The sequence below is a fragment of the Magnolia sinica genome, chromosome 2 (genome assembly GCF_029962835.1).
Source record: "Magnolia sinica isolate HGM2019 chromosome 2, MsV1, whole genome shotgun sequence".
NCBI classification, from domain to species: Eukaryota; Viridiplantae; Streptophyta; class Magnoliopsida; order Magnoliales; family Magnoliaceae; genus Magnolia; species Magnolia sinica.
Window position 1 is genome coordinate 55,019,242 of NC_080574.1, and position 11,543 is coordinate 55,030,784.

The following is an 11,543-nucleotide window of genomic DNA, read 5'->3' on the forward strand; positions in this document are numbered from 1 at the left end:
AAATTGAAGGTATTGACTATGATGAAACCTTTGCACCAGTAGCACGTCTTAAATCAATTAGACTCTTTATATCCATTGCGTGTTTTAGAACTTTAAGATTTGCCAAATGGATGTGAAAAATGTATTTTTAAATAGCGATCTGCATGAGGAAGTTTATGTTGAACAACCAATGGATTTTGAAGATTTCAAAAATGTTGATTATGTGTATCGTCTTAAAAAGACACTTTACGGTTTAAAACAAGCTCCTAGGGCATGGTACGAGAAACTAATAAAGTTTCTATTAAGCCATAATTTTCAAATGGAATGTGTTGATAAAACTCTGTTTATTAAAAAACATAAGGATCACATCTTATTAGTACAAATCTATATTGATGATATCATTTATGGATCTACCTGTACTGACATGATTATTGAGTTTGCAGATTTGATGAAATCTCAGTTTGAAATGAGCTTGGTTGGAGAATTGAATTATTTCCTTGGGTTGCAAGTAAAACAAAAACCTGATGGAATGTTCATTTCTCAATCCAAATATGCTATGAACTTGATTAAGAGATTTGGATTTGAGAATGGTAAGAACTTTGATACTCCTATGAGTACAACCTTGAAACTCTCAAAAGATTCTGCAGGTAAAAATGTGGATCCGAAATTATATCGGAGTATGATTGGTAGTCTATTGTATTTAACTACTAGTAGACCCGATATCGCTCTAAGTGTTGGTATTTGTGCTAGATATCAGTCTGAACCTAAAGAGTCGCACTTGACTGTTGTCAAGCGGATTATACGATATGTCGCAAGTACTGTTAATCTCGGTCTCTGGTATCCTTATGAGACTAGTGTTCAATTAGCTGGGTACTCGGATGCTGACTGGGCTGGTAATCTTGATGATCAAAAATCAACCAGTGGTGGTTGTTTTTATATCGGAAACTGTTTAGTTTCTTGGTTCAGCAAGAAACAAAGTTCTATATCACTTTCAACAGCTGAAGCTGAATATATCGCAGCTGGTAATGCGTGTACACAACTTGTTTGGATGAAACGTATGCTAAGTGATTATGGAATTAAACAGGATTTTATGTTATTATATTGTGATAATTCCAGTGCCATAAATATTTTGAAAAATTCAATTCAGCATTTTCGTACTAAGCACATTGATATTAGATTTCATTATATTCGGGAATTAGTTGAAGAAAATGTTATATCTTTGGAATATATCCCTACCGAGATTCAACGTGTTGATATTTTTACTAAACCGCTCAACAAAAGCAGGTTTAACAAAATAAAATTTGATCTCGGCATGTGCATTTTAAAATGATTAATTATGCCTATTTGTATCATATTGTATATATTTGCTAGTTTAGTTTTCAAATCTTGAAAAAGATAATTCCATTCCTGCTCCTTCATCTGGGTCAGATTAGTATTTTTAAGATTACTGGTCTGTAATAACTTTATTACTCCTAACTAGTTTTGAGTTTGTCACTCTCTTTAACTTAGCTCAGTCTATAAATTATGTGTGTTGCTTATGCTATGTTCTCATATCTTGACTAGTTACCTCTCATATTTCTCATTGATTATTTCTCCTCAGCCATCTGTTCTGTGCTTCCTTTGTCCTATTGTGACAAAAAGGGGGAGTATGGATATGTTATGGATATGTATATAAATATGGATGTTGTCATGAGGAGGGAGTAGCATTGTATTGTATGGTGTTTTATAAGTATGTTACTCAGGGGGAGTATGTGCAGAGGTGTGAGTAGAGGTGTGTAGAGGTGGACTGTATGTTAAATAATATTGATTTACAAGTCTACAGGATGCTAGTTGATAACAACTGGTGTATGATTCTTTAATCAGATATAACAACTGATGCATGATTCTTTAATCAGATATTCCGTGTTATGTAACATATCTTGAAAGTATGTTTTGTCACTAATTTGACAAAGTGGGAGTTGTAAGTGCTATAGTTTAGAGCCCTGTTTGTTGTCAAATTTGTGGTGCCAAAGACACTGTTATGAAGCTTGCATCTGTGAAGAACAATGCTCTACTCAAGATTAACTTAGGTTGACAAGTACTGTTCACAAGTCAAGAATCTCAAGAAGTTCAAGTTCAACCTCAAGATTTCAAGAAGCTTTCAAGTTCAATCTCAAGATCTCAAAAAGCTCTCAAGTTTAAACGACATCAAGACTTCAAGCTCCATTACTTTCAAAGGTCACTCGTCTCTAAAGTTTCAATGTCCTTACTTCACTATTGAGGTATAACTGACCTTAGGTTGACCTTTAGAGTAGGCCATTTTGGATACATAATTTATATGTTTTATATAAGTGAGTTTGGTCAGATCTAAGACTAGTCCTGGACTTTGTTTAACTAGTCCTAGCACTGCTTCGACCTGTCTAAACATTTATTGGATCAGTCGTAAGTTTGTTACAAAAATCAAAAATTTTCTGTTAGGCTTCGACTAGTCTTGGGGATTGTTCGACCAGTCGTAGGAACAATGTCGACTGCATCTTCGACCTGTCATAGACCTACGACTCAAAGAACGGCGTTGAAATTCGGCTACCTACAACCAGTCGAAAGGATTCTACGACCAGTCGAAGGAGACCTACAACCAGTCGAAGGACACCTATGACCAGTCGTGAAACTGTCAAATCTTATTGCGCCCAAATTTTTAAATATCTGTTGGTTCTACGACCAGTCGTAGAGGTCCTTAGATCAGTCGAATGCGTGATTTGCTCACTTATAAATAGAGCACGAATCTCATGATAAAATAAGAACTTAAAGCTAAATTAATTCAGCCTTCTGAGAGATAAGTCGGTGCTCCATAAAAGCTAAGTGTGCATATTTAATATTCTCTTTCTTTAGCTTTCTTAATTGATTTTGTTTCTTGTATTCCAATCTAATCTGAAAAGAAGAATTGTTGTTTTCCTTTTTCTGGAATCAAAATCAATTAGAGCTAGCCCTTTTGTTTTAATTTAAAATCTATTAGAACCTAAAACCATTATAAAGTGAGTATTGGACATTGGACATTGACATTCAAATCTCTACTCTGACTTGGTTCTTCTGGGCTGTTACAACGATGGAGAAAATCAGGTATTTTACAATTTGTATAATTTACATTATTTGGTTTTATTTGAGGTTAAGCCAGAAAAATTTCAAAGTTATTGGTTATCTGAGAAGTGCCAGAAAACTCAGAAGTGAGGGTTTTTGAATTGTGTAAGCCCTTTGAAAAAGACACAATTGTGAAGGTTTTGGGTGAACCTGTGAAAACCTATTTGATAGTGAACACTAATATCCCCTGTGTGAGGATATTAGGAGTGGAGTAGCATTCTGTGTAGCTGTTGTTTAACAGTTGGTGAACACACAGGCGAACCACTATAACTCTTTGTGTTGTGGATGTGTGATTTATATTACCTATCTTTTATCATTCAGAATTGTGGAATGTATCTGTGGATGTGAATGTTTTAAATTTTACATTTCAAGCACAGTGGGGAATGTTGTAATAATTTATATTTACATTTCAGCATTATATTTTTGCTATCTCTTTATTACTTTGAGCTTCATTTTCTCTATTTGTTCTAGTAAGGTTGCCCTGCCATTTTTATGGTGCATGGTTGTCCTTAGAACTATCAATATTTTGAGCTAGCATTCAGCAGTGTGAATTCATTTATTTATTCATTTCTATCTTTCTATATTTCCGCTGTATTTATCTTGAAATTTGGCATAGTCCTATTCACCCCCCCTCTAGGACATATAGCTTGGCCATTTCAGTGTTGCTTACTTTCTTTGCTTATTGTGGATCTGTACTAAACTATATTTCGTTAGTTTGCGTGGATATTTTCATGACTTGTTTGGATATTTCATTATTTCATGCAGTGTTTTTCATCTTAATGATTTATTCTAGATGTTTGGATTTTGATGCTATCCCTACTTGTTAATATTTATAACTACTGGCATTCCTGTTATTTTCTTTAGCTTTGATGTGCTTCATGATATATCGTATCATTTGTTCTTCCTTTGTCAACTTATGACAAAAAGGGAGAGAAATTGGTACTAATAATGTGTGAATGGAATGACTGTGATGACTTATGAATATGGAATGAATATGATGTACTACATATTTGCTAGCTACATATTATATTTTGTGCATAGTATATGTTGTATTTCTCAGGGAGAGCAGCATCTATTGAGCATAGTTGGTTACGAGGATTACAAGTATGATCATTACAACCTACATAGGGTAGCTTCAAGTTTATTAAAATCTTATGAATGATTCTTATGAATGAGTGTGATCATAAATGTTAGATGTTAGTGGATGTATTGTATATGCTATGTGTTTTGTCACAAAATTGACAAAGGGGGAGATTGTAAGTTTTTTTATGTTTAACACACATGGATTGTCAAATTTCGTAAGATAAAAATGTTTTAACGTCAGATCACAAGTATGGAATCACAACTACTCTACATGCTTGAAGATCAGCTCAAGATCGACACATCTTGTAAATGATGTCATCGCCCGAATTCGAGACAAGATCAAGTCAAAGTACAAGACAAATTATCCCATATATTTGCTAAAACAAAGGTGATATAACCCTAGAAAGACCTTAGGTTTAGGTACTTTAAAAAAGTCATTAAACTTGGGTTTTAATAGTGTTTTTGCTATGGAATTCAGCCAGCCTAACTTCTGGTTCAGCCAACCTAACTTTCTTGGCTAACCTAACTTCAAGCCCGAGCAAAATAACAAATTTTGTTAAAAATTCGGCCAACCTAAGTTTTGGTTCGGCAACCTAAGCTTGAAATTCAGCTAGCCCGAGTGAGTTCGGGTCAAATTTCAGCAATGCAATCTTTTGGTTTTTGCAGGAATTCGGCCAGTCCTTTGGCAAATTTAGCTAGCCAAATTTGACCTCGAACCATCCGAATTTTGGATAGATCTTATCTCGCACGATCCAATAGCCGTTGGAACGAATCTGGTAGAATCCGACTAGCAAAAGTCAGTCTTAGGCTAGCTGAATTTCCAACTTCTTTTGCTACAAATAGAGGCTCTCTCTCATTTTAAATTACAATGAAAAATCACTCTAAACCTTCTGCAAGAGAGAGAAACTCAAGTCCTCGACAAGCTATCTGTACGGTATTTATAATTTAATTTATAGCTTATTCAATTCCATTTCCTTAAGATCATTTCAATCTTATTCCAAAGAGTATTCTATACTCTCATTAAGATCTAAAGAAAATTAAATCAAGTAGCATTTGAGTTTTTTCATTTCTAAAATCTATAGAACCCTATACTCTTTTTATTTGATTGAACACTACGTCATCTACATACAAGAAAGAAGTTCATCTGCTACAAGCTTCTACTACATCTTCGAATCTATATTTGAATATAAGTATTTTATTGTTTTATTTCACATAGGTTTTTATGAGATAACCTATGAAAATCTCAATGGGTTTATTTGTGATAGCTCGTTAAAATCACAAAAGGGGTTTTTATTTGTGATAGCCCGTCAAAATCACAAAAGGGGTGTTTATTGTGATAACATGTGAAAATCACAAGGAACTATATTAGGATGTTAACATGAACCTATGAAAACCTTTGTTATAGTGAAAGCCAAAATTACGAGGGTAGTAATTTTGGAAGTGGAGTAGGTGTGGTAATTTTAAGCACCGAACCACTATAATTCCTTGTGCCTTGTGATGAATGTTTTATTCTATTGGTGATTATTTTCATTCATATGGTGAATGTTGTAATTCTTTTTATCTTCTCTTGCTAGTTTGAAAGATTGATTTTAAAGACATTCGTGAAATAAGATTGTCCTGCCTAATATTTTAGGTAAATGTTGTCCTACGAATAATTTAAAATCAAGGTTTCAATACTCAGGCGATTAAGATTTTTATATTCTTTATATATTTTGCATTTATTTCTATTATTTAGCATTGTCCTATTCACTCCCTCCCTCTAGGACATCATTAGCTCTCCTTTTCAGATTATACCTCCCCAAATGAATACTTAATTAAATTAGATTTATAAGACCATGTAAGACTTACCAAGCTCATAATAAGCCAAGAGAATACTAACCATATTCAAAACACCCTCTAAATAAACTCCTCAAATAAGCCTATAATTAAACAAGACATAAAAACTTAGAAATCCTTCATTAGGCTCACCAAAGCATAGGAAGGCACCATCAAACAACATCACCATCAATGGTGTATCACTTGAACCAAATCACTTCTAAACTAGTCCCTTAACCATACTCTAAACTACCCCCTTAAGCAACATTATTAGACAAAAATAAGTCAATTTGAGAACCACTGGAGCGTAGGAATTGACTTTGGTCCGATCCGACCGTTGACACCTTAGGAAATGAGAAATAAATGCATATACCACATAATGTGGCCCAGCTATACGTTGTATTTGCCAAACTCTTGAGTTAAAGCTCTATTGAGACATAATGCTACTAAGCAATGATCTGGATTGTGATGAACATTGTTAGTGGGCCCCACATCCAACCTACGTCTACATGATAACTTGTACAACTATAGGCATCGAACGTTAAGTCAGGTCAAACTCAGTTAGACCCAAACCCGCCCGAAATGGAAAACTACACCTGTCTGTTTTTCCTGCTGAACCACAATTCGAAATCGACGAACCATTGCTGTGTGTGGCCTACCCATGAGGATTCACTCAGCAAATCTAGATCGTCCATCGTAAGCAATTGGGCCCACCTACCAAAACCACGGTCGGATCTTATGTTATAAAGCACATATGTGCACACAAACCATATTCCAATTAGCGTAGTGAAGAAACGCCAATCAGAAAGGAAAAATCCACATCATCACTGCTCCGTTGGAAAATCCACACGCTCATACTCATTCATGCACGTCGTAGAGTCCTAGTCACATCGAACTTTCGAAAATGTCTTCGCCCTTAGCTGGAAGTGGAAAGAATCTTTTTGTTTTGCGTGCTAGTACGATCTTAACCCTTCCCTACCTTCTAGAAGACTCGCACGATCAATCTGGAGTGTGGGAGCTATGGCTGCCAGGAGCCTCATAGCGAACCAAGAAGCTAACAAGATTTCGTGAGAAATTGCAACAGCGCGAATTGCCTGCAATCGCGGTTAACACCTCCTAATCTACGACCCTTCCTTCACCACAAGGTGGACCCCACAAACCTCTTGAGTAAGATCCAACTCATCTAAGTGACCCAAATCGTCAGATAAACCGAGCAGCAGAGAAACGCCATGTCAGGTGGGTCGTCCTCTCCAATCTAGCCAAAAACCCACTTCCCTTAAATCTAACCCATCCACCAATCTAAACCATTAAATGTGTGGCACACCTCATTGGAAAAAAATATCATGAATGACTACTTGAACCCATGCAATCGTTAAACCGAGCTTAGGAGCCCTTGAGTAAGAATTTTCAATTCTTCCACTGCTAACAATGCGACTAATCCCATGATTAGTTTGGAAATTTCTAAAAGTGGGTTGAAGCGTTTAAATAGCTCGATTGTTAGGGCAACATTCGAGAAAGAGTAAGAAAGGAAAGAGAGTAAGAGAGAGAAAGAGATAACCACTGGAACGAAAAGTGGGCTGATGTCACGACTCGACTTAAGTCGTTGAGTGTAGATAGAGTCGGGGATGTGCTCTAACACTATCCGACTATTGGAGAGAGGTGCTAAGAAGCGAAAGAAAATGGGAAAAATGAGGTTTTCCCACCTATCGTTGCTGAGCTCAAGCCACCACCCCACCATCGCTGAACCTTCAGGTCGCCTCAACTGGACCATTGTCCCATTCGGTTTAAAATCAAACTCTAACTGAGTCATCAGGGATCGACTCGAGCCACCTCGGAGTGTTGCTGAGTTCGGGTGCAGATCATTTGATCGAGTTTGACTCGTGCTAGCATGACATCTCCAGCAGTAACGTGCTAGGCTTAGTTAGATTGGCTCAACCGACTTGCAGACTCGCTCCGGCAAGACCATTAATATGCCACACAACTCACTAAGTCCGAAAAGCTACTACTAAGAGCCATTACCAAACCGTTGGTTCCCTGTGACAGATTGCCATCCTGATTGAGTTCAAAATTAAACTCGATCCGAGTCATTGAAGATTGACTCGGTCAATTACTGAGTCAAAGAGTGAACTCCCTGATTTAGACAAGTTGGTGTTAGGCTTACTCAAATCCCCTATCTTCATTGATGATGAAGGACAACTCCTATCCAGGTATTACATCAAAACCTCACCTGTTGAGGTTAATACTATACTAAACCTATTAATAACTTGACACAGTAGATATCCAACTGATTTAGGCTCGGATTATCTCCAAGATCTAATGGTAGGGACTGCCTAAGAAGATTCTTGGAGGCCTCACCAAAATCATGAGTTGAATGATCTTGTGACAAACTGCAAGCAATTTCCTCAACTCAAAACTTAATCAGTTTAATAAATAGAAATCTAGACTAAGTTGACTCAGTAATAACTCACTGATATACTGAGACGACTATTCAGGTAACACCTCCAGCCACCTACATCGAAGAACAACCCTTCCCTCAACCAAGTTTAAATCAAGACACTTAAGCTTGTTTCATAAGAACATTTCAAAAAGAAAGGACATCCACACAAGGTGAGGAGTCACCCTCTTTGCTTTTTGTATTCATTTGAATTCCATTATAGCCTAATCTAACAAGTGAGCTAAATTTTAGAATGTAATTACTAGAAACTTAGTGAAATGCAAGATCTTATGAACATGATTATACTCCTACTACTCTTGCTTCATATTGATGAACCTTGTGAGCATAAGTTTACTTATAATATTCTTGATAACGAGTTTTGGAAACATGTTTATTCTTATTATGTTTTGCTCCATTTAACAAACCTTGTGAGAAGGATCATATTTGTAATATTCTTTCCTTAATAGGGAATATTGAACTGCTTTATAAATTTTATAAAATACTGAATGGTAGAGATATACTCGTATACTAGCATTCGATACTTGTGAGTCTCTATCCAATCTAAAAATGGAGGAGTTACACCGAGTTACGTTGAAGCAAGATCAAAATCCATGATGAGTTGTTGAAGGCCTTACCAAGGACCTTAAGATTGGATAGTGACCACTAGTTAAGAAACACTATTACCACATCAAATATTTGTGAATGTGAGTCACTGTGCATAACATTCATCCGTAGCATATGAGCTTTACCGGGTGGTTGATATAAGCATTCTGTTAAGTCTACCAAGGACTTTATTTGGAAAAATTATTCTAACATAACCTTTAGATTTGTGTGCATTCATACCACTATGGGTTGCTCTCTTCACGTGAGGCTTTTTCGGGTATTTAGGCCCTCCTTGGGTGTATCGTGAATGTTTTTCCAGGAAAATAAATTACCTTGGGTGCTCTCACCATACGGTCTTTTCTAGGTAGTAAATCTACCTAGAGTGATCCTTTTTGCCAGCTGGATGTGCATCCCCAGGTATGCGATTGTGAGCATACGTCCATACATTCATAAATAAGTTCAAGTAATATTATCTTCATTATAAATTGTTAAGCTGATTTGAATACTATTTTGGATTATTATGACATGTATGAAAACTTGGAGGGAAACTTCCACTGAGTTATCACTCACTTTATCATGCAGTTGTACCAAACAGATACATGGTTAGAGTTAGAGGAAGACCCCCTAGTTGGGATCTTAGAGGAGGCCAGAGATGAGTTTGGTGAGGAGGGATACTATGCTAGTGCAGTTGAGTCGTTTGAGCTTAACTAGTAATTTATGATTTACTTTTGTCATTAGGCCTTTATACGTTTGGTTCCACGGTTTGTAATTAAATTCTCCTACTAAAGGATTTCATTATGTTGACATTTACATGTTTTAAATTTCTCTCGTTAATACTCTTGACATTTATACCTGATGTAGTGGTTGACTAATATTATATCATGATATCTCTAACATTGGAGGTTTATTCGTAATAGACTTCTTAATGTAATACTCGGGTTATCAATGATGAGCGATCATCCTCAAGTCATGAGAACAAGGGTATTACAGGTCCACTTCTTGTATGGCTTTAGTAAACTATTGGCCCCTACCAAAGGATCCGATGAGGCTCTCCACTCTCTTAAACCCGAGATAAAATGGAGAGATGCACTTTATGTATAGAGATCATTAATGGCAAAATGGATGAATTTTTTCATGCACAAGTATACTTTTATAAATGTATATCTTGTATGTTCTAAAACATGACATGATCACGAATGGAAAGCCACTAGGGACATTAAAATATGAAAATTTTAAAAACTTTAAATTTGACTCGTTTCGTCTAAAAATTCAATATTATGCTTTTAGAGAGGATTATAATCTCGGAGGTCTCATACTTGTTCTACTTTATTAAAGAGCATAAATCAAAATCTCTTATTAAAATGGAGCATGGTAATTCGATACACCTCATTACCATTATAAAATAAGAGATACTATAGTTAGCTTCTAATTAGGATTCATTTATGATGGAGGAATAAAAATGTAAGTATAAGGCTTTGGTTTGAGACACTTCTCGGACCTTATCTCACTTCTCTATCCCTAGTTCTAAGAAATTCCTTATCCATTAGAAACCTTAGTGTACCAAAATCTAGAAATTCCATAGTATATATGATGTTTTCTTATGTTGTGATTGATAATCTACATTCCTTGTGTGCTTTCATTTGTCTTTACACGTATTTCTATGCAATGGAGAGGATGACCACTATTAAGCATTCTAGATAATTTCGTTTATGGAAAATTTAAAATTTCCATATTTTTTAATGTTTCTACTTACGAGAGTTGGGATGCGTAAAAAAGCACGTGAAAATGGTCCTATGTTTGACATATGCACATAACACTTTTTTATTGGCATCATGGAATTACTGGATATGGAACACATGCAACGCGCATCCTTCCCCAAAGGTTTTGATTTTTTATAGGACAAGCTCACATCAAAGCTACCATATGGGTCTTTGTGCTTGAATAACTTTGTTTTAAGTATGATTATTTTTATTTTTTGTATGATGATCACGTGATGTTTATATGCCATCAAATCTATTCATCTAATGTGCCTCATCGAGATTAAAGAATTATCCAAAAATCACAGTATTCCAAACTCAGGTGGGCAATGCCAAGTGAATTTAATAGTTTTCAGTATATTTTTGTTGGAGTAGCCCACATTAATGCTAAATCATCTTGCATTCTGGGATCAAGGCCTAAAAATAGTGGTGTATGTGATGGACAGGGTGGATTTCATGCAAGTTAAATCATTTCCCATGTTATTAAAAGTAACCTAGGTAGGTAGATGTAATGCTCCGGATTTCGAGGGACGAGCAAAGCTCTACTCCCGAGATCCAGCACATCACTTATGCAACATGAATAATGATGTTCAGATTTTGTCCATATTAATGAGTTAAACATGAGTAAGATTATACCAAAACAGCATATCATACTCCAAATATAATTAAATTAAGCAAGCGGAAGACTGAAATATATATATTTGAACAGGTAAGTGTTTCACAACCTCCAGAGTACGATTATGTAACCGGGCTGAATA